The 24,515-nt window shown below is 44.4% G+C and overlaps 1 long non-coding RNA gene across 1 annotated transcript; it reads right to left on the minus strand.

Annotated features, from left to right (window-relative positions):
- Positions 1 to 20,771: 20,771 nt before the first annotated feature.
- LOC119340545 lies at positions 20,772 to 24,222 on the minus strand. Its single transcript, XR_005164588.1, has 4 exons — positions 23,913 to 24,222; positions 23,737 to 23,815; positions 22,846 to 22,957; positions 20,772 to 21,155 (listed from the first exon to the last, which is right to left on the minus strand). It is a non-coding gene; the product is annotated as an uncharacterized LOC119340545 (long non-coding RNA).
- Between the last annotated feature and the right edge of the window lie 293 nt (positions 24,223 to 24,515).

Below are 24,515 nucleotides of genomic sequence, written 5' to 3' on the forward strand. Positions count from 1 at the left end.
TACTCAGGGGTTACTATAAACACTAGTAAGGCACACATCAAACACATGTATATCAAATATACCCTTGTTCACTTTGCCATCCTTCTTATCCACCAAATATTTAGGGCATTTCCGCTTCCAGTGACCATTTCCTTTGCAGTGTAAGCACTCAGTTTCAGGCTTTGGTCCAGCTTTGGTCTTATTCACGGGAGTGACAACTTGTTTGCCATTCTACTTGAAGTTTCCCTTTCTTTCCCTTGCCCTTTTCTTGAAACTAGTGATCTTGTCAACCATCAACACTTGATGCTATTTCTTGATTTCTACCTTCGTCGATTTCAACATCACGAAGAGCTCGGGAATCGTTTTCGTCATCCCTTGCATACTATAGTTCATCACGAAGTTCTAGTAACTTAGTGATGGTGACTAGAGAATTCTGTCAATCACTATCTTATCTGGAAGATTAACTCCCACTTGATTCAAGCGATTGTAGTACCCAGACAATCTAAGCACTTGCTCACTAGTTGAGCGATTCTCCTCCATCCTTTAGCTATAGAACTTGTTGGAGACTTCATATCTCTCAACTCGGGTATTTGCTTGAAATATTAACTTCAATTCCTGGAACATCTCATATGGTCCATGACGTTCAAAACGTCTTTGAAGTCCCGATTCTAAGCTGTTAAGCATGGTGCACTAAACTATCAAGTAGTCATCATATTGAGCTAGCCAAACGTTCATAACGTCTGCATCTGCTCCTGCAATAGGTTTGTCACCTAGCGGTGCATCAAGGACATAATTCTTCTGCGCAGCAATGAGGATAAACCTCAGATCACGGATCCAATCCGCATCATTGCTACTAACATTTTTCAACACAATTTCCTCTAGGAACATATCAAAATAAACATATGAAAGCAACAACGCAAGCTATTGATCTACAACATAATTTGCAAAATACTACCAGGACTAAGTTCATGATAAATTTAAGTTCAATTAATCATATTACTTAAGAACTCCCACTTAGACAGACATCTCTCTAGTCATCTAAGTGATCACGTGATCCAAATCAACTAAACCATGTCCGATCATCACGTGAGATGGAGTAGTTTCAATGGTGATCATCACTATGTTGATCATATCTACTATATGATTCACGTTTGACCTTTCGGTCTCCGTGTTCCGAGGCCATATCTGTATATGCTAGGCTCGTCAAGTTTAACCTGAGTATTCCGCGTGTGCAACTGTTTTGCACCCGTTGTATTTGAACGTAGAGCCTATCACACCCGATCATCACGTGGTGTCTCAGCACGAAGAACTTTCGCAACGGTGCATACTCAGGGAGAACAACTCTTGATAATTAGTGAGAGATCATCTTAAAATGCTACCGTCAAACAAAACAGAATAAGATGTATAACAGATAAACATCATATGCAATCAAAATATGTGACATGATATGGCCATGATCATCTTGCGCCTTTGATCTCCATCTCCAAAGTACTGTCATGATCTCTATCGTCACCGGCACGACACCATGATCTTCATCATCTTGATCTATATCAATGTGTTATCACATGGTCGTCTCGCCAACTATTGCTATTGCATAGCGATAAAGTAAAGCAATCATTTGGCACTTGCATCTTATGCAACAAAGAGACAACCATAGAGCTTCTGCCAGTTGCCGATAACTTCAACAAAACATGAGCATCTCATACAACAACTTATATCTCATCACGTCTTGACCATATCACATCACAACATGCCCTACAAAAACAAGCTAGACGTCCTCTACTTTGTTGTTGCAAATTTTACGTGGCTACTACGGGCTGAGCAAGAACCGTTCTTACCTACGCATCAAAACCACAACGATAGTTCGTCAAGTTAGTGCTGTTTTAACCTTCGCAAGGACCGGGCGTAGCCACACTCGGTTCACTAAAGTTGGAGAAACTGACACCCGCCAGCCACCTGTGTGCAAAGCACGTCGGTAGAACCAGTCTCGCGTAAGCGTACGCGTAATGTCGGTCCGGGCCGCTTCATCCAACAATACCGCCGAACCAAAGTATGACATGCTGGTAAGCAGTATGACTTGTATCGCCCACAACTCACTTGTGTTCTACTCGTGCATATAACATCAACGCATAAAACCTAGGCTTGGATGCCACTGTTGGGGAACGTAGTAATTTCAAAAAAATTCCTATGCACACGCAAGATCATGGTGATGGTATAGCAACAAGAGGGGAGAGTGTTCGTCCATGTACCCTCGTAGACCGTAAGCGGAAGCGTTAGCACAACGTGGTTGATGTAGTCGTACGTCTTCACGATCCGACCGATCCAAGCACCGAATGTACGGGGCCTCCGAGTTCAGCACGCGTTCAGCTCGATGACGATCTCCGGCCTCCGATCCATCAGAGCTCCGGAGATGAGTTCCGTCAGCACGACGGCCTGGTGACGATGATGATGTTCTACCGGCGCAGGGCTTCGCCTAAACTCCGCGATGATATGACCGAGGTGGAATATGGTGGAGGGGGCACCGCACACGGCTAAGGAACGATCCGTAGATCAACTTGTGTGTCTATGGGGTGCCCCCCCGCCCCCGTATATAAAGGACCAGGGGGGAGGCCGGCCGGCCCCTTGGGCGCGCCAAGGGAGGAGGAATCCTCCTCCTAGTAGGAGTAGGACTCCTCCTTTCCTACTCCTACTAGGAGGGGGAAGGAAGGAGGAGATGGGGAAGGAAAGGGGGGGGGCTCCGCCCCCCCTCCTAGTCCAATTCGGACCAGAGGGGGGAGGGGGCGCACGGCCCATGCTGGCCGCCCCTCTCTCCTTTCCCCTAAGGCCCATAAGGCCCAATACTCTCCCGGGGGGTTCTGGTAACCCCCCCGACACTCCGGTTTTCTCCGAAATCACCCGGAACACTTCTGGTGTCCGAGTATAGTCGTCCAATATATCAATCTTTATGTCTCGACCATTTCGAGACTCCTCGTCATGTCCGTGATCACATTCGGGACTCTGAACAAAATTCGGTACATCAAAACTTATAAACTCATAATAAAACTGTCATCGAAACGTTAAGCGTGCGGACCCTACGGGTTCGAGAACTATGTAGACACGACCTAGAACTATTCTCGGTCAATAACCAATGGCGGGACTTGGATGCCCATATTGGTTCCTACATATTCTACGAAGATCTTTATCGGTCAAACCGCATAACAACATACGTTGTTCCCTTTGTCATCGGTATGTTACTTGCCCGAGATCTGATCGTCGGTATCCAGTACCTAGTTCAATCTCGTTACCGGCAAGTCTCTTTACTCGTTCTGTAATGCATCATCCCGTAACCAACTCATTGGTCACATTGCTTGCAAGGCTTATAATGATGTGCATTACCGAGAGGGCCCAAAGGTACCTCTCCGACGATCGGAGTGACAAAACCTAATCTCGAAATACGCCAACTCAACATGTACCTTCGGAGACACCTGTAGTACTCCTTTATAATCACCCAGTTACGTTGTGACGTTTGGTAGCACCCAAAGTGTTCCTCCGGTAAACGGGAGTTGCATAATCTCATAGTTACAGGAACATGTATAAGTCATGAAGAAAGCAATAGCAATATACTAAACGATCAAGTGCTAGGCTAACAGAATGGGTCATGCCAATCACATCATTCTCCTAATGATGTGATCCCATTAATCAAATGACAACACATGTCTATGGTTAGGAAACATAACCATCTTTGATTAAAGAGCTAGTCAAGTAGAGGCATACTAGTGACTATATGTTTGTCTATGTATTCACACATGTATTATGTTTCCGGTTAATACAATTATAGCATGAATAATAAACATTTATCATGAAATAAGGAAATAAATAATAACTTTATTATTGCCTCTAGGGCATATTTCCTTCAGCTATAAGTGAGGCAAGGAATACAAGTCTGTCAACAAGGATTTCATTACCATGGCTTACAATAGAAGTTTGCCATTTGGATCCAGGAGTTTGGATGACCAGTGGAGAGGGCATATCACAAAATGACATGTTGTGCAAGCTAGCATAGCTTTCAGAAATGAAGGAGTGAGACGCTCCAGTATCGAACAGAACCGATGCTGGATGACAGTTGACAAGGAGTGTACCAAGAACGACATCTGGATCATCATGAGCGTTTCTGGCTGAGGCTTGATGCACGCGTCCACGTTCAGTGGGAGCTGACTTGACACTGATCATCTTGCATGGTGGCTTACCACGACCAATAGGCTTCTCGGGCTGGGGTGGAGCATAACTAGTCTGAGAGCAGTGACGTGCATAGTATCCTGGCTTCCCGCATGTGAAGCAAGTCCCTAAAGTTGGACGTGGACCCGCACTGACAAGCAGTCTACCAGTAGGCCTGGGTGGAGCATACGACTGAGCTGGGGGAGGCACCACATAAGATGGTCTCGGTGTATAACCGGAAGGAAGAGCGGAGTTTGGAACCCAAATCCGGCGCTTCTGAGAGCTAGAACCAGAGGAAGATCCCAAATCACAGGTGTGCTTACGAGACTCCTCGTAAGTGAGCTGAGCTGTCTCTGCATTAATAGCCTTGTTCGCAAGAGCTTGGAATGTAACACAATGATGCAGGTGGAGGTCACGACGCAACTTGGGGTTGAGACCCTTCCGGAACCTAGCTTGCTTCTTGGCGTCCGTGGACACCTCTTCTGAAGCATAGCGGGCAAGGTTCTCAAACTCTCTACTGTAAGCATCAACAGCCATCTTACTCTGGGTGAAACTACATAACTCTTCTCTCTTGTGATCAATGAGGGCCTGAGGTATGTGATGCTCGCGAAAAGCCTCAATGAAATCCCTCCAAGTAGGAATCTGGCCAGCTGGAAGCATAGCCTCATAGTTCTACCACCAAAGACTAGCAGGACCTTCCAGGTGGTATGTGGCATAGGTGACATTGTCATCTTCAGCTACGTTTGCGGAACGCAGCTTATGAGTGATGCAACGGAGCCAGTCATCTGCATCGAGTGGATCGATGGAGTGATGAAAGGTAGGTGGGTGCAAGCGAATGAAGTCATGAATGGTTGCAGACCCTTTGAACCGATGTGCGGTGTTCTCCTCGATACGTGACAACAAGCGGTTAGACTCACGCTTGTTCCTCTCCATCTCTAACATGAACTCTGTCAACGAAGGCGGGTCGGGAGGATCCTCATCCCTACCATCTCCGTGGTTTTGGTTACGAGCAACAGAACTTCGCTTAACTGATGACATCCTGGGAAACGAAACCAAGGACGGATCAGCATCAACTATAGACTGCAGAATGTAGGGCAAAGAAATTAGTAACTCTTGAACTGCTAGGGCAATTCCGACAGCATAATGGCAGTAAAATGCTCGGAATGAGACATCCTGCTAAAATGGGGTAGTAACATACTCAACATCATCACTCAGGGTTCTGAGATCATACTAAACAGACTACACCGGAAGTACTCGAAAACTGGAATATGACTCTGATCAACCAATCCTATGGGACTACGGAGTAGTAACACGTGATCCTGATAGACGAAAAAGAAAGCCTAGTTCCTTAACCCCGTAGGAAGATAGGATGACTCAGATCAGAAAGCCATGAGGTATAAGGAGTAAAAAGAGCCTTGCGTTCCTTCCCACAATCAATTCCCTTGCATAACTGAAGAATTTCTAGACTCAACTTCGATCAGTTTGGCTTGGTAATCCTATAGGCGGTCAGGCTCTGATACCAAAGCTGTCAGGACCCTGATTCTATGCCACACCGATCTAGCATGTAACACCTCATATCACTTTGCGGCCTCACGCACGGTATTCCCACGGGTGTCGCCTTACCATGCCCGGGACCGTTTGCACCTTTTGGCACACGTATATGACAGTGTCGCTAGCATCCGTATGACAAGAACCCGGGCTGACATGGCTAGTCATGAACCCAAAGTGGCACTAACTTACAAGGACAGGCATACATGACCCGGCAACGAACGTGTCGGTCATCAGCGAGTGAATCCGGGCTATAGCAACTGGGCTAGCAGGACTCCGGTAAACCGGGCTGTAGCAGGCTAACAGGACTCCGGTAGACACCGCGTGACATTTCCCCGAAGGGACAGACACAGGAACGAAGAAGGACACATGCCGGCCAGCCTAAGTGTTCCGGAGCAGTAGAAAGCTACCAGGGCTCGGTGGAAGCACTAGGAGACATTTCCCGGTAAGAGAGGCTACTAAGGATAAACAACTAGATAGTCAAATCCCACACATAGCAATACACATTACACATACGCATAACAGGCAAGTATGTGCTGTACAACATGGCATCACAGCATAACTCAACAACTCATATAGATAAGGCTCAAAGAGCCAACATAGCATTATTACAAACCGGGGTCACATGACCCAACATTCAAAGCATTCAAGCAACAAGCGGAAGCATTACATGTCTGGGTACAGACATCTACAAATGAAAAAGGCTGAAGAGCCTGACTATCTACAACATCCGATCAAGATCGTAGCTGAGGTACAAGCTACTTGTCGAAGTCCACGAGAACACTAGTAAGACCGAAGTCTCCACTGAAAAAACATAAATAAAGCAACATGAGTACAAAGGTACTCAGCGAGACTTACATCAGAACCTATCATACATGCATTTGTATCAAGAGGGTAATGTGGGGTTTAGTTGCAGCAAGCCAGCTTTGACTCAGTGGCTATCCTGTTCTACGACTACGAGAAACTTCTTTGAGGTGAGATGGTGCACACGAGTCCACTAATCACCACACAATACACTACTATGGATTCTACCCCATCTCCCTACGAGAAGGTCATCCATAGCACTCACACTTGTCTTGGGCATTTTATAGTATCCACTTCAAGTTGTCTATGTACCATGTAAGCATCCAAGAAGTCCATAACCGCGGACCCGTCTATTCGAATAGATCATGTTAACCCTGCAGGGGTGTACTTCTTCACACACGGTCTCGCCACTTACCACCATGTACACATCGTGTATCTCGGCAACCTTCAAGCGGAATCCTGGCGAGGGAGTCGGCCACGACCTAACTAACCACACAAGACTCTAGTCTAGGTTTATCGCCTATTCGGGTTCCATCCGCAAGGAGATCCGGCCGGGGTGTCGCTCACGGCCCCAAACGATGTGAGCAGGGTTCCCAAGCCCACCATCCGGGTGCCACTTGGTACACCGTGCCACTGTGCCTTGTCTGTCCCAAGCCCACTTGGCCGGGTGTCACTTGGTAGACTACTAACACTACCTACAAACACCATAAACGGTTGCGACTCCTGGACAGAGATCAAGTTGGTTAATAAGTCGAGAGGGGTCGAGTTACCGGAACCCAATGTGTGGTAGTATCGAGTCATTGTACGACATACACAGAACTCAGTACTTAAGGACGGTTCTAGTGAGACAACCCACCATGTACTCCTACATGGCCTCTCACCGCTACCTTTACCAAATCGTGTTCACACATTTCACTTTGAGCATCAGAACATAGAACACTGCACTCCAATTCATTCCCAATGAATCAGACCTGACACATTCTAAGCAATAGCAAGCGTGGCATGGTAGGAACACAAGATGGCTCAATAAACTCCTACACATGCTAGTGGGTTTCAACTATTTACTGTGGCAATGACAGGTCATGCAGAGGAATGGGTTCAACTACCGTAGCCCAAAGTAGCAGTTGAAACATTGTTGTCCTAATGCAATAACTAAGAGCAGAAGCGAGAGAGTAGGATTGTATCGGAATGAACAAGGGGGTTTGCTTGCCTAGTAGATCAACAGAGGGGGCACTGCTCCTCAGATAGGTACTCTGGAACGGTCTCCAGAGCAGGACCTATCGAGAAGGAACGGTGTCGGCAATCAATACATAAGCATATGCAACAATATGATGCATGAACATGGCATGTAGATGTGATGTGGCTTGAACTAATGCAACTAGTATTCAATTTGAATGAAGTCCATTTGAACCAAGGGTTCAAATGCAACTCCAGAAATATATAATTTATTTCAATCTGAGCTACGGTTGAATTTCTATGATTTTTTGAAGTTTTTAGCATTTTCTGGAATTTCCTGATTTAATTTAAATCCAGAAAATAAATAATTGCGTTAGCACTGCGTCATGCTTGCGTCAACAAGTCAACTGTGCTGACTGGTCAAACCTGACGTGTAGGGTCCACACGTCAGTGACACGTGTTAAACAGGGGGGTTAGTTTTATCTTAATTAAAGGATTGGTGGCACTGGGCCCACTGGTCAGTGTCAGGGGGGGTTAGTTAACGGTGATTAGCCTTAAGCTAATCACCTGACCCACGGGGCCCACCTGACGGGCCGGCGAGGTCAAAGGGTCAAACCCCACCGGCGTTTAGCCGCCGGCGAGGCCGAACACGGTGGAGGGGCTCGGGATCGCATCTATGGCGTCCAAATGGCCCGCGGAGACGACTGGCGAGGAGCCAGCGCTCGTCCGCGTCATCTGGAGCAAGTGGGAGAGGCGGGGACGGCCGGAGCTTGCTGGAACGGAGCTTGGGGCGGCGGCCGGAGTTCGGCCGAGGGCGGGCACAGCGCTGCGGTGCACGGGGGCGGCGGCTGAGAGCACCAGGGCGTAGATCGGGCTCGTCCGCATCCAGCGGAGGCGACGGGAGGATGCAGGGTGGCCGGAGCTCGCCGGAGCAGAGCTCACGGCGGCGGCCGGAGCTCGGCTCGAGCAGCAGAGGGGCTGGAGGGCGCAGAGCAGCAGGGGAGTAGGGGGGATCGACGACGGGGCTCACAGCGGTCTCGAAGGCATCGTCAGCAAGCTCGGGGAAGACCGGATGACGGTGTGGCGGCGAGGACAATCTCCAGCGGCCGGAGGCGAAGATGGTGATGTTGATGGTGTTCCAGGGCTTCCCGCGTCGCGTGGCTCGACGGAGAGGTGTACGGTGACGTTGCGGAGCTTCTGAGCTGGTCGGAGAGGCGAGGGGGTGGTGGTGGCTACGGTAACGGCAAACGGCGGCAACGGCAGGGCTCGGGCGGTCGCGCGGGAGAGAACCAGGGGAGGAGGGAGAGTGACGGAGAGGGAGAGAGGTGCGGGGCGGCGTGTGGCGTCGTCCAGGGCGTCCAGGACGGCGAGAGGGAGAAGCAGGAGGTGGCGGGGGACGTGGCCCCGGCCAGACGCGTGGCCGGCCGCGCCGGCGCGTGCCCCTGTCCTCCTGGCGCGAGGAAGGGGACGAGTGGCACGGCCAGCTGGCTGGGCTGGCCTGCTGGGCCGCTGGGCCAGGCCAGGCCGTACAGTGCCAGGCCGCCGGTAAGTCCAGGTAGGTTTTTCCTCTCTCTTTTTTCTTTTCTATTTTCTGACATCTGTTTTGATTTAATAATAATATTAAATCATTTTATTTCCTTATGCCAATTTTTGTAGGAACTAGTGATATTATTCTAGAGCTCCTCAATAAATGGCATAATTTTTGGACATATATTATATATATAACATATATAATCCAATGCAAATAATTATGCATTAATTCCAAATGCCCAAAATAAATACTTATGAGCCTCTAAAAATATTGGTTTGATTTTTATCTCTGTCCAATATTTTCAGAGAGCAACATGAGCATTTTCTTGGACCTTTTTGGAGCAATATTTGTTTGGGTCATTTCCAAAAATGATTCTGAGGGTTTCACAAATCCCCATTTCAAATTTAAATGGAATTTAAACATGATGCAGACATGACTAGCTAGTCTAGGTCATACCAGAACTAGAGATGTGACACGACAACGCACTGCTGCTAAATGTAGGTTGATGGACACTGTCGGTCGATATTTGTAGCAGCGCGGGTTGCTCCAAGCGCGCTACTGCTAACGCCGTGTCAGTAACGAGTTTTGCACACACGCGCTACTGCTAATTAGCAGTAGCGCTTCTTTTTGAGCCGCGCTGCTGCTAAGATTATGTGTATAAGGTTTTCCCTAGTAGTGATGGCTGGTGCTCGTCGATCTCTGCCGCCTCCTCCATGTCTAGCTCGTGCCCGACGGTTTCCTGGGGAAGGGGCTCCATGCCATCCATCATACCATACTCGGCAAGCATCTCGCCATTCGCATCCGCCATCTCTTTGGAAAAGGTCGCCACGAGCTGGGCGTGGGCGGCCGCGATCTGGGCTTGGACGGGCTCTATCGTCGCAAGGTATGCGGCGGAGGAACGGACGGCTGCTTGAGCGCTCTCGGCGATTGCCAACTCTTCGGCCGTGGGTTGCCGACCGTTGTCAAAGAAGCTTCGTTCAATTTGTGCAATGACCGCCACGAGCTAGGCATGGGTGGCCTCGACATGGTCGTGGGAGGCCTCCATCAGGGCTAAGGCCGCCACTGCGGAACGGATAGCTGTTGTGCCGCTCTCGCCAGTTGCTATCCCCGAGGCAGATGTTGCTACCGCCACCTTAGAAGCAACAGCGACCGTTTGGGCTGCCTTGGTCGCCCGGTTGCAGATTGTGGCCGCGCTCATGCACCTTGTTAGCACGCGCATAGCGGCTGCGGCCGCACTCTCACCGGAGTGGGCCGCCAAAGTTGCCCTCACGACGCGGGTCCACGTCCCCATCTTTCACCAACGACGATTGAACAGTGAAATGATATTTGGGGAGCGTGCTAGTGTGCTTGACACGCCGGCTGTGGACTGTAGCCGACGCACCTTCTCGCGTAAGCCATAGGTGTACTATACACTGACGGTACTTCAGGATATTTTGTACTGCATCACGGTTGGTGATAATAAACTGTGTGGGATCTACTTGATTTTTCATCTTGATTTGAATTACATAATGGGGTCACAGCGGTAATGAACGGTGTTTGAATGGCTAGACCTTTTATCTGCAGTGAACATGCAACTATATGTATGTCGTAAAAAAATTGAAATTATTCAGGGTTCGTTTGGACATTGTATACATTAAATTGGTTTTCTAGCCATTTCAGGTGCACAATTCAGAATTAAACTACATGCACATGCTCCGGTGAACCAACATGGGTTGTGAAATCATATATGTGTCCATGGGTTTGTCCTTATGTCCCATGCAAGAAATGGGGATGAATTTTGAACACCACGACACCGTGGCTCTCCGGCAAATGTTGAGGTACTTGCTTTTGTAATTCTAATAAATCCAAAACCTGTCTAAAATTCATGAAACCTTGGGGCTATCATGGAATGGCATCAACATGCTAGGGTAAAAAATATTGTTCCATTTGGGGCAGGTTATGGTATAACTCACAAACCAGAGCTTCTCACAAGAAGCCTCATGGTTCCGTTAGGGAAACGTGTCACTTTTGTGGACAAAATGATATTCATCGCCTCTTCTTCCTTTCAATTTTTTTCCTGGTGTCAACATAAAACAACAGGAGTGTCGTGTTAATATTTGGATTTTTTTGGGGATCGTTTGGACATTTTTATATGTTAATTGAATTTTCTAGACATTTATGTGCATAATTCAAAATTGAACTACATGCACATGCTCCAGTCCATAAAAACGGGTTGCAAAATCAAATGTTGGTCCTTGGTTGCAAGCTTAGGTCACATGCAAGAAATGAGAATGAATGTCAAACACCTTGACACTGTCGCTTGGCCGCTAACATAATACATGGTTTTAAAATTCTAGCAAATCGAAAACTCGTCTGAAATTCATGAAACTTGACATGATATCATGGAACGGCATCGACTTGCCATGGTAAAAATGTTGTCCCATTTGGGGTAGGTGTGGGTATAAGCTTCTCGCAAACCAGAGCTTCTCTCACAACAAGCCTGATGGTTTCGGTAAGGTACGTGCCACCTTGGGGAATGAAACGATATCTATTGCCTCTTCTTACTTTCAAATTTTTTCTCGTGTCAACATAGAACAACATGAGTGTTGTGTCAATTTTTGGGATTTTTCAGGGTTTGCTTGGACATTTTTATACATTAACTGAGTTTTCTATGCATTCATATGCATAATTCAAATTTGAACTACACGCACATGCTCTAATGGATATAAATTAGTTGAAAATTTAACTCTGTGTCCTTGGTTGCATGCTTAGGTCCCATGCAAGAAATGGGAAAGAATGTCAAACACCCTGCCATCGTCAGTCGGTCGCAAACATTGAGATACCTGGTCTTTAAATTCTAGTAAATCCAAAACTCCTCTGAAATTCATGGAACTTGGCATGCTATCATGGAGCAGCATCAACATGTCGTGGTAAATTTTTATCCCATTTGGGGCAGGTTTGGGGATATGCTTGTCACAAACCAGAGCTTCTCACAACAAGCCTGATGGTTTCGGTAGGGAACATCCCACCTTTGGGAACGAAACAATATCCATTGCCTCTTATTGCTTTCAAATTTTTTCTCTTGTCAACATAGAACAATAGGAGTGTTGTGTCAATTTTTGGGATTTTTCGGGGTTCGTTTGGACATTTTATGCATTAGTTGAGTTTTCAATGCATTTATGTGCATAATTCAAATTTAAACTACAGTCACATGCTATAATGCATATAAATTGGTTGAAAATTCAAATATGTGTCATTGGTTGCATGCTTAGGTCCCATGCAAGAAATGAGAATGAACGTCAAACACCCTGCCACCGTCACTCGGCCGCAAACATTGAGATACCTGGTTTTTAAATTCTAGTAAACCCAAAACTCGTCTGAAATTCATGAAACTTGGCATGCTATCATGGAGCGGCATCAACATGTTATGGTAATTTTTTTGTCCCATTTGGGGCAAGTTTGGGTATATGCTTCTCACAAAACAGAGCTTCTCACAACAAGCCTGATGGTTTCGGTAGGGAACATCCCACCTTTAGGGACGAAACTATATCCATTGCCTCTTATATCTTTCAAAAAAAATTCTCGTTTCAACATAGAATAACATGAGTGTTGTGTCAATTTTTGGGATTTTTTGGGGTTTGTTTGGACATTTTTATGCATTAATTGAGTTTTCAATGCATTTATTTGCATAATTCAAATTTGAACTACAGGCACATGCTCTAATGCATATAAATTGGTTGAAAGTTCAAATATGTGTCCTTGGTTGCATGCTTAGGTCCCATGCAAGAAATGGGAATGAATGTTAAACACCCTGCCACCATCACTCGGCCGCAAACACTGAGATACCTGGTTTTTAAATTCTAGTAAATCCAAAACTCGTTTGAAATTCATGAAACTTGGCATGCTATCATGGAGCGGCATCAACATGCCATGGTAAATTTTTTGTCCCATTTGGGTTAGGTTTGGGTATAAGCTTCTCACAAACCAGAGTTTCTCACAACAAGCGTGATGGTTTCGGTAGGGAACGCCCAACCTTTGGGGATGAAACGATATTCGTTGCCTCTTATTGCTTTCAAAAAAATTCTAGTGTCAACATAGAACAACAGGAGTGTTGTGTTATTTTTTGGATTTTTGGGGTTCGTTTGGACATTTTATGCATTAATTGAGTTTTCAATGCATTTATCTGCATAATTCAAATGTGAACTATAGGCACATGCTCTAATGCATATAAATTCATTGAAAATTCAAATTTGTGTCCTTGGTTGCATGCTTAGATCCCATGCAAGAAATGGGAATGAATGTCAAACACCCTGCCACTGTCACTCGGCCGCAAACATTGAGATACCTGGTTTTAAAATTCTAGTAAATCCAAAACTTGTCTAAAATTCATGAAACTTGGCATGCTATCATGGAGCGGCATAAACATGCTGTGGTAAATTTTTTGTCCCATTTGGGGCAGGTTTGGGTATAAGCTTCTCACAAACCAGAGCTTCTCACAACAAGCCTGATGGTTTCGGTAGGGAACATGCCACCTTTGGTGACGAAACGATATCCGCTGCCTCTTATTGCTTTCAAAAAAATTCTAGTGTCAACATAGAACAACAGGAATGTTGTGTTAAATTTTGGATTTTTTTGGGGTTCGTTTGGACATTTTATACATTAACTGGGTTTCTAGGCATTTTATGTGCATAATTCAAATTTGAACTACATGCACATGCTCGAGTGCATATAAATTGGTTGAATAAACAAATCTTTGTCCTGGGGTGCATGCTAAGGTCCCATGCAAGAAATGGGAATGAATTTCAAACACCAGGGCACTGTTGATTACCGACAAAATGTTGAGATACTTTGTTTTTAAATTCTAGCAAATCCAAAACTCGTCTGAAATTCATGAAACTTGGCATGCTATCATGGAATGGCACCCGACATGTTGTGGTATTTTTTGTGTCCATTTTGAGAGAACGCACACTCGAATAACAACCAACAAAGGCATTTTGAAACAAATAGCTGCTACTCTAAATGTTTGTATAATTCAAACCGTTTGCGTTATGTTAACCATTCATGTGACGCCACATGTCTTGGTTTTAATGGTTATAGGAGGTGTCGTGCGGACATGTGCTTGACTGAACGGGAGGCGTGCGAGCGCAGTCCGGTGCGTAGGCTGACCAGGAGGCGTGCAAGCTGTCCTCCAATGCGCAGGCTCACTGGGAAGCATGCGAGCTGTACACTGCGCAGGCTCACTGGGAAGCGAGCCGTTTGACTTCCATGGCCGCTCGTCTTCCTCTCCATTAATGGTGCCCGATCCACTGCTTAATATGGGCAGCCTTACTGTTCGCCTCCCATTCCCCTCCCTCCCGCAGACCTCCACCAACGCCATGGCAAGAAGGACCATCTGCCACTAGTCTTCAAGTTTGGTGAAGTCGACTCTGAGCCAGAGGAGATTGAAAATAAGGAGGAATGGGGCCTCATGGACATGGCCCTGAACGAGCTGGCTGCGGCGGTTGCTGCATCCGCTCCCATCCCAACTCCCATCCCCGTGCCAGCGCCAGCGACCATCCCCATAGCATTGACGGGCTGGTCACCGAGCACTATCGCAGATATGGAAGCCACGGGCATCAGCGAGGTCTCCGCAGACCCGTGCGAGCTCGTGTACATGCCAGCGCCAACGCCCATGCCCATGCGCGCCCCTCCACCCACCGCGGTGCCAGTCCCTGTGCGGTTGGCTGCACCCGCCATGCTCGTGCCCGCGCGCGTGCCCCTTCAGCGGCATGGGATGCCGCCGTCGACCGCTACCTCTCAGCGCCGCCAGTTTTCGTCCTCCTGCCCCGCCCGTCGATAGCGCGATGACATGATGTTTGATTTACAAGTGAAGAACATTCGGTGCTGCCTTGAAGACTTCAACAACAATGTCCCGGAGGACGACAATGACAACGATGGCGCGGCATGCCGCCGCCGGAAATAGTTTTATTTTGGGTTTAATACTGTATCTCGATCATACGAATATAAATTCGCAGTGTGACTGAATGAAAGATATTGTTTGAACAAACTTGCATTTTTCTTTCTTAATGTACAGACTTATCAAACGATTTTCTTCTGAAAAACCCGCCAATGGTTTTAAAATATAATACACTCATCAGAAATGTTTTAGCTAGAACACCCATATGCAAACCGACAACTTCCCCAGGAAGCCAAGGGAAAATGTGCCGAGCAGGATTTGTGCAGCTCTTGATCGCAAAGGTTTTAGATAGAGCACCTATATGCAAAGTGAGAGCTATGGTCTTCCCCTTTAAGTCAAGGGAAAATTCGTAGCGCATGATTTGTGCATCTCTTCAATGAAACGGTTCAGATTTAATACGGTATGCAAATCCAGACTTCAACTCTAATTAAGCCAAGAGAAAATGTGCCGAGCATGAGTTCTACATCGCTTCAATGCAAACGGTTGTTTTGGATGACCCGTGTGCAACCACTTACAAATAATTTGGTAAGATTTGCATCTGTCATATTGGGTATGTTGTCATTTGTCAAACTGGAAAGATTGCATTTTTTGATCTAGTAACATTGCCATTTCTCAACCTTGTAACGCTGCGATTTCTCAAAATATGCAGTTAAAATCACTAGCAGTATCTAATTTTTGCAACGAAAATTTAGTAATTAAGTATAGATTTCATTCATAGATTAAGCAGTCATTCTTTATACAAACAGTTCAACTCGACAGCTGAACCGACCAAATGTTTCCCCAATTGTTTCCAACCACGTACTGAAATAGCTAGTTCTACTTTATATACTAGCTAATTTTAAGTACGTTGTACAGTTCCACCACATCTATAGTGAGATGAACTGAACAAAATAGCCCCTAAATACTACTACTACTACTACTACTATGGAGGGGCTTTGTACTACTTCCGGCAGCCTCTCCTCTGCCGAGCGCGCTCAGTAAGAGGCAGAGGAGGAGGAGCCTACCGACGAGCTGGACAACTGGAATACGGTGCCTGCCGCTGCTGCACCTTCAGCGACGCTCACCTCAAACGCCCCCTGCCGCTCCAGACGACCCCTCTCGAAGCGGTGGTTCTCCTCGTAGATCTCCTGATTCCTCGCCTTTGAGGCGGCGTGCGCGCGGCCACGACGGCGATAAGGCTCTTTGCGTGCTCGACGAGGCGCTCCTCCTCCTCCCGCAGAAACTCGGTGTAGCGTGCAAGGTCGCTGATGCACGTGCGGGCATCCACCTCCACCTCCCACCTTCGGGCGGCGATGGCGGAGCGGGTGATGACCCCGGCGGTCGATGGTGGGGTGGCGGCCACGGCGGCCGATGATGGGGTGGTGGCCACGACCACCACCTCCTGCCTTCGGGCCGCATTGGTGGAGCGGGTGATGGCCACGGTGGCCGCCAGTGGGGTGGCGGCCATGATGGCTGATAACCCACAAGTATAGGGGATCGCAACAATTTTTGAGGGTAGAGTATTCAACCCAAATTTATAGATTCGACACAATGGGAGCCAAAGAATATTTGAAGGTATTAGCAGCTGAGTTGTCAATTCAACCACACCTAGAGATTAATTATCTGTAGCAAAGTAATTAGTAGCACAGTAGTATGATAGTTTTGATGATAGCAGCAGCAGTAATGGTAACAGTAACAGTGATAGCAGTGATATTGTAGCAGTAATGATAGCAGTACAAACAATAGTAACTTAGCAAGAACAATATATGATAAATTCGTAGGCATTGGATCAGTGACTCGTTGGACGATATTCATGAGACAATTATAACCTAGGGTGATACAGCACTAGCTCCAGTTCATAAACATAATGTAGGCATGTATTCCGTAAATAGTCATACGTGCTTATGGAAAGAACTTGCATGACATCTTTTGTCCTACCCTCCCGTGGCAGCGGGGTCCTATTGGAAGCTAAGGGATATTAAGGCCTCCTTTTAATAGAGAACTGGAACAAAGCATTGGCACATGGTGAATACATGAACTCCTCAAACTACGGTCATCACCGGGAGTGATCCCGACTATTGTCACTCCGAGGTTCATAACACGTAGTAGGTGACTATAACTTGCAAGATCAGATCTAGAACATGGATATAAAGGTGATAAAATAAACGGTTCAGATCTGAAATCATGGCACCCGGGCCAAAGTGACAAGCATTAAGCATGGCAAAGTCATAGCAACATCAATCTCAGAACATAGTGGATACTAGGGATCAATCCCTAGCAAAACTAACTCGATCACATGATGAATCTCATCCAATTCCTCACCGACCAGCGAGCCTATTAAGGAATTACTCACTCCCAGTGTGGAGCATTATGGAATTGGCGATGGAGATGTGTTGGTGATGACGAAGATCGAAGACCCCCCTCTCCGGAGCCCCCAACGGACTCCAGATCTGGCCTCCCGATGAAGAACAGGAGACGGCGGCGGCTCCGTCTCGTGAAACGCGATAATTCTTTCTTCCCTGATTTATTTCTGGAAATATGGGATTTTATAGCGTCGGTTTGAGGGTTAGCAAGGCCACCAGGTGGGCAGCACCCACCTGGGCGCGCCTGGGGGGGGGGGGTGCTGGCACGCCCTGGTGGGTTGTCCCCACCCAGGTGCCCTCCTCAGGTACCTTCTGGTTCCAGAAATTCTCTTATTTGATATAAAAAATCCTCGCAAAGTTTTGTTCCATTCCAAGAAATTTTATTTCTGCAAAAAAACAACACCATGGTATATCTGCTGAAAACAACGTTAGTCCGGGGTTAGTTTCATTCAAATCATGCAAATTAGAGTCCAAAACAAAAGGAAAAGCGTTAGAAGAAGTAGATACGTTGGAGACGTATCAAGTCCCCCAAACTTAAACCTTTGCTTGTCCTCAAGCAATTCAATTGATAAACTGAAAGTGAAAAAGAAAACTTTTACGAACTCTTTTGCTCTTGTTTCATAAATAAGCTTAAATAGCACCCAGGTTTTCAGCAAGGATTATAACTAATCATGTCGACAATAACTCTTAAAAATTATATTAACTCATATCAATGGCATAAACAACTAGAGCAATAATAAGTTATCTCAAATAGCAACACGTTGTCAAAACAAACATAATATAATATGACAATAATGGTATCTCGCTAGCCCTTTCTGAGACAACAAAACATAAATGCAAAGCACCCCCAAAGTTCAAGCAGCGAATAAACATTGTAATTAATGGTAGAAAAGATCCAGTCATGATGCACCCAACATTAGCTATTCACAATGCATCAGCATGACAACAGTGCTCTCAGGTTCTGGCACTTATTTGAGAAGGTGATGACACAACATAAAAGTAAATAGATAGTCCCTTCGCAGAGGAAAGCAGTGATTTGCAGAGATGCCAGAGCTCAAGTTTTAAAACAGAGGTAAATGATATTTTTAGACATGCACCATTCTCATTCACTTCACGACCATCAGTTATCAATATCTTCCATGCTAAGCACGCTAGTGGCGGTTCCCAAGCGGAAATGTAAAGGTTATGACTCCATTGGGAGTTTTTGTTTGATTATTTGTAAGCTCTTTTCTTTTTGCAGTTTGGGACTGGCATCCCTATTACCGCCCTTTTCTCGTGCGATGGCGAGTGAATAAACACTCGACCTGAGAATAATCCGCTTAGCATGAAAGATACCGACTACCTCCTGTCATTCCTTGAACGATCCAGGCACACAAAAAAGATATTTATTTGAAGTTTCTAGAGGTGGCACATGCAAATTTACTTAAGACGGCAGAACAATACCGCATATAGGTAGGTATGGTGGACTCATCTGGAATAACTTGGGTTTCAGGTTTTTGGATGTACAAGTAGAGTTCCCACATAGTACAGGCGAAGGCTAGCAATTAGGTTGAGAAGCGGCCAGCTAGAGAGCAACAACGGTCATGAACATGCATTATGCATAACATTGGATACTAGCATGAGTAGGATATGAAAACCATGAACATAAATATCATAGAGGCTATGTTGGTTCTGATTCAACTACACGCGTGAACATGTGCCAAGTCAAGCCACTTGAACGTTCAGAGGAGGATACCATATCATCATACTACATCACAATCATTTTAACACAATGTTGATATCCAAGATAAATCATTATTCACTCCTAGCTACTTATGCATGGCATGAGAAAGTATCTTATATCTTTCTTATAAACTATGTCGGGATGCCATTCGTGACCCGCGTGACAAGGACAAATGTTGACCGCCATGTCAGGATATGTTACTTATTAGCGTAGAAATTTGATATGCTTAGTGTTGAAATTTGATATATATATATATATATATATATATATATATATATATATATATATATATATATATATATATATATGGAAAATCCATCCTACCACCCGGTGGTAGTTACCCCACATATCTAATATACTACCATGTGGTACTATATATACTATTTTATTATTTTAAATATGTTCATATAATATATCTAAGATATTTCAAAGCAAGTTACATGAAAAAAATGCATATGAGCCCATAGGTTTTGTTATATTTATGAAATGCGTATATATTTGTACGTAAAAAAGAGCATACTCAAAACATGGTACATAGTACCTAAAAATTAGTATATATATACTACCTAATCATTGTTATATACTACATACTACACGTACATAATCTTGGTTCCAATAGATACTACATACAACATACAAAACGCAAGTGGTGGTAACTACCACTGCTTGTAGGAAACATTTGTCATATATATATATATATATATATATATATATATATATATATATATATATATATACTAATTGAGAGCACCATACGAGGCTTCACGTTAATCCTTGGCGTTAGAAAATTTCATCCGTTTGATCAACCAATAATTAATCGGGAGCCCTTGAATAATCCCACCTCTTCCACCCGCATTGCTCTTTCGTAAAGAAAAAAGAAGTCAAGGTAAACAAACTCCTAATTGTTGCCTCTCCTTTCGTCCGTAGAGAAAACAGAAGGTAAAAAACACATCTAATCATCGCCTCATGCCATCAATCGACTCTCCGCCATCAAATCAACTTGCCGACGCAAAGTGAGGAGAAGTCCCACGTCTGTGCAAGGTGGGCAGAAGTCTCACGCCTGGGCTTTCATGCTCATGCTGGTCTGATTCGCGTGCGGCAGCATCAGTATGTTTTGACATCTGCATCAGTATGTTTTGACATCTGCAACTACTGGATCGGTCCAGCACTTGAATCTGATTGTAGTCTTGCTAATCTCCTTTTTTCTAATTAGATATCTAGATTGGATGCATCACCGGCTGCTTCTACCCATGTTACAACCTCATATGCTCAAATTGCATGGAGTGTAGTAACCAACTTGAAACGTGTAGCCAGCTCTAATTCCCCATGGACTCCCTTGCAACCACATATATTCACGCACACGCTATTTGAGGCATATTGAATCTGGTAAGCATCCAACATGTAGAGGAAGTCCTAATTTTCTGTTTGCCACTTTGCATGACAGGGTTCTAATTTAGGTTTGAGCCTCCAACAGACTACTTATTCCCAAGATTTGAGGTGTGACTGCTTTTCTATTTTAACAATCATTAATGGCGGTATTCTCATTTAAACTGGTACTGCTAATTTCAAATTACTTATTTAGCAGGTGCCAATTTCTTATTCCAGAAGCACATGTTTGGATGTTTAGTTTGTTAAATTTTCAAAGGAAGAGCTGAGTACACACTAATACATGACTAATTTGTGGAATTTGGATGTTACCCTTGCTCATGCTATAGTTGTTGAGCAACTAATCTTATCATAACATCATCTAAGCATCCAACCTCCATGTTGCCTATTTCGTTCACCATGAAACCGGTATGGCTGGGCTAATGAAGGTATATCAAAAATCTACAGTGAACCTTTTACAACCTCCATGGTAAAAGAAAACCAGCCAACAGGCATCGGACCAGCCGTGCTCAGCGAGCTTTAGACTTGGTTCAGCATCTGCATCATTAAAACGACAAGGTTACATATTTGCAATACAAGGTAAACTAATTCAATCTTATTACCATGTTATAGAGTGCTGCCTTAGCATATATTCATCGTTGCTCCATTCTTTAAAACAAGCTATGCATATTCAATTATTCCCTGCCTGTGTGTGATAGGAATGTATTTTCGAAAGTAAATACAGAATGCTCGACTTTTTCCAGTATATATGTGATAATATTAGATCTAAAAAGGTAGAATTAATCCTTTAAATTCTCCATCATATAAGAAGGAAAAAAAGTATTAGTTCCCTCCTTATCTCAGACATCTGGGATCTACAGTCTCTTGGTTTAGTTCTGTGGTTGACCTGACTTTCCAGGCCCAATAATAATGTGGTATCACATTTCTCAATCTTATAAGTCGAAAAGTGAAAAAAGTGACTTATTTTGCCAAACAGACCCGACTTATAAGTCACCCCAACTTATAAGTCATAAGTTGCTCCACCCCAACTTAAAACTTATAAGTCACCCCCTTTTGCATGGGTCCCACCACCTGCATGATGTTGATTGGTGTGGGAAGGTGTGGCAGGTGATTTATAAGTCAGGTGACAACCAAACAGGCGTGACTTATAAGTCACCGGTTTTAAGTCACCTAACTTATAAGTCAGGTGACTTATTGGAACCAAACAGGCCCTAAGGTCTAACGTGGTATAATGCCGTGCTCGAGTATTCACAAAATCATGTTAGTACAATGGATTGCTCAGGTATACAAGGAGCATTGGAGCAAGAATGGGATAGGTTTTTATTTCTCAGGATTTTTATGTTATCTTGCAATTTGTGACTTGGTCTCTAATGAGCAAGGGCGGCCTAGGTTTTTGTTTGGGAATTTTGCTTATGTGTGTTATTTGATTTCAGACATGTCTAGATACAGAGTATTACCAGGGTGGGTAAGATATGTAGGTGATATGCAATCCAAATAGTGGATGCAATTCACCATAGATGTGGATGTACTTCCGCACAGAAAACTCGAACACCACCTTTGATTTCTTTGGAAAGTAGATAAGTCGTTTTGGAGCATTGCATGGTTTGCCAGTCTACTTCCCTATGTTTCTTAGAAGGAAAAACCAGGTGTTTGTTTACATGGATCTGTTCTTTCAGTTTAATGCTCACACAATGATCCAATACAATATGTGCATAGTAGAAACCAAAATTATACTCTGTTCTCATTGATTTTTTTCATAGTGTTACTTGCAGATATGGAGTGTATATGCATTCAACAGTTAAGAAGGTTGTACATTAGCATAATTTTCTTGAAGCAACACGTGAGATAAAAAATGATGCTCATGTTAATCTCTTGGTAAAGACTAGCAGCACAGTTTTTGACCTCCTTGACCCCATTTGATTTTATAGGAAGCCCTCTCCAACGCCTACTCAACAGAAAAAGTAGTTCTGTATCTTTTAATTTTCAGCTTCTAATACTTTTAATCATATATATTTGTCTATAATAATACCCTGTCCTAATCATTCATGTTCGTACATAAATTTAATCTTGAGTTCTTCCATTTATTCTATACCTCAATGGAAAATGGCCCCAATGAATATTCTGGAGAATCAAGAACAGTTGGTATAGGTAATGTTTAATCAGTTACTTAATCATCTCTAACACTTTTAGAATCGAGCTGTTGTGGGAAAATAGATCAATATTTTACCTTTCTCTATTTTAGAGAGTCTTAGTTACGTCAGCCAGTTTCCTATCCATGCACCTCTCTTCAAAAAAGTTTCCCGTCCGTGTGGGGTAGTTTTTGACGAGTTACTAGGAGCCTTCAAAAAAATAAGAGTCAAGAGCAGTCGCTAAAACATGTGGGGCTATATTTACCAAAGAAAATAAAGAATCTAAGGGAAATAAATCGGCAAAACATATTGTGTACAAGGAGATCCTTTTGTGCAAGAGACCTTAGAATATTTCTATTTTACTCTATGTAACGGTCTTAAAGAGGAATTCGTACAGTTTTCCGATGAATCCAATATTTCTGCGGACACAGATGGCTATATTTGCAAATTAGATCTAGCACTAAAACAATATGTAGTTTGTCCATTGCATAATCAGTATTAAAAAATTAAGAACTAGATGAATCATGAATGTGTACTTTCAGTTTACTAAGTATCTGCAAATTGCATCTCACGACTCATGCCCTAATCTGTCTCATAGCTCTGACCTGACCACAATATATTTGTACATACATCTGTCAATACCAAATAAGAGATCCATCAACATCTCTTCCTTGGGCACGATCGAGCATGGAGTGGCAAGATTTTCGTTTTCCTATCGGAATATACTTGGATGATTTCATAAATGATGATTAAGGTGGTACAACCGACCAAGCAAAGGTTAGATTTGATTACTATTTTCCTAATATGCTAAGATCAATTGTGTGAATGGAAGTCCATGTGGTGTGATTAATTATGGAGCGGTTGGATCTTCTTAATATTCCCACATTATATGCCTAAATGGTGACAAATATGGTCTGTTCTACAGGTATGATAGCGACCACATAAGCTCGGGCAACAACACACGGAATTAGCTGACGCAGGTGACCTACCGATTCAGCTCAGGCAATCTCCTTGACGACTCCACTACCACCCATCTCTACACAACACCTACATCACCTCACTGAACATCTGCATACAGACCCAAATGGGAAATAAGACATGCCCCCAAATCAAGTTCCCAGTTCTTAAGATAATACATACAGAAAATCAAATGATTTAACCACACCTGATGTATCCCGTGGTGGTTGCTTCTCTCTCACTTCCAGGTTGTTTAGCATGATAAGAATTAGTGCTGACAAACTGAAGGACTAGAAGGTATACAATCAAAAGGGGAACAGAATGTATAGCCAGCGGCTAGATCGAGGATTTCATTTTGGGGGATCGGCGAGTGGAGAGAGGGAGAGGCGTCGACGCCACGCGTGGGATTGGAACTAGCGGCGACTCGGCGTCGCACCCCGGCGGATTTCTGGATCAATCTTCCCCATGGATGAGACGATGTCCATTTTTGCTAGACGAGGGAAGAAACGGGCGGAGGAAGTAAGTATAGCACGCAACCTTTTCCTGTTCTTTCTTTCTTTCTTTACTGGACACATAGGTCCGAGACTCCCAGTATAGTAGGCTATAGTATGCTACTGTATTTCTTTTTCTTTCTACATTGCACATGTGAGTCTAGAGTATGGATAGCATAAGCATGTGCATTTTTTTCTTTCGAAAAGCATAAGCATGTGCATATATACACGTTGCACGCATATACGTGATGAAGAGTGAACGACTAAGAAGAAAAACATGAATATAAATAATTATTTGATTAAACATCAGAAAATGCACG

Source organism: Triticum dicoccoides, chromosome 7B, assembly GCF_002162155.2.
Source record: "Triticum dicoccoides isolate Atlit2015 ecotype Zavitan chromosome 7B, WEW_v2.0, whole genome shotgun sequence".
NCBI classification, from domain to species: domain Eukaryota; kingdom Viridiplantae; phylum Streptophyta; class Magnoliopsida; order Poales; family Poaceae; genus Triticum; species Triticum dicoccoides.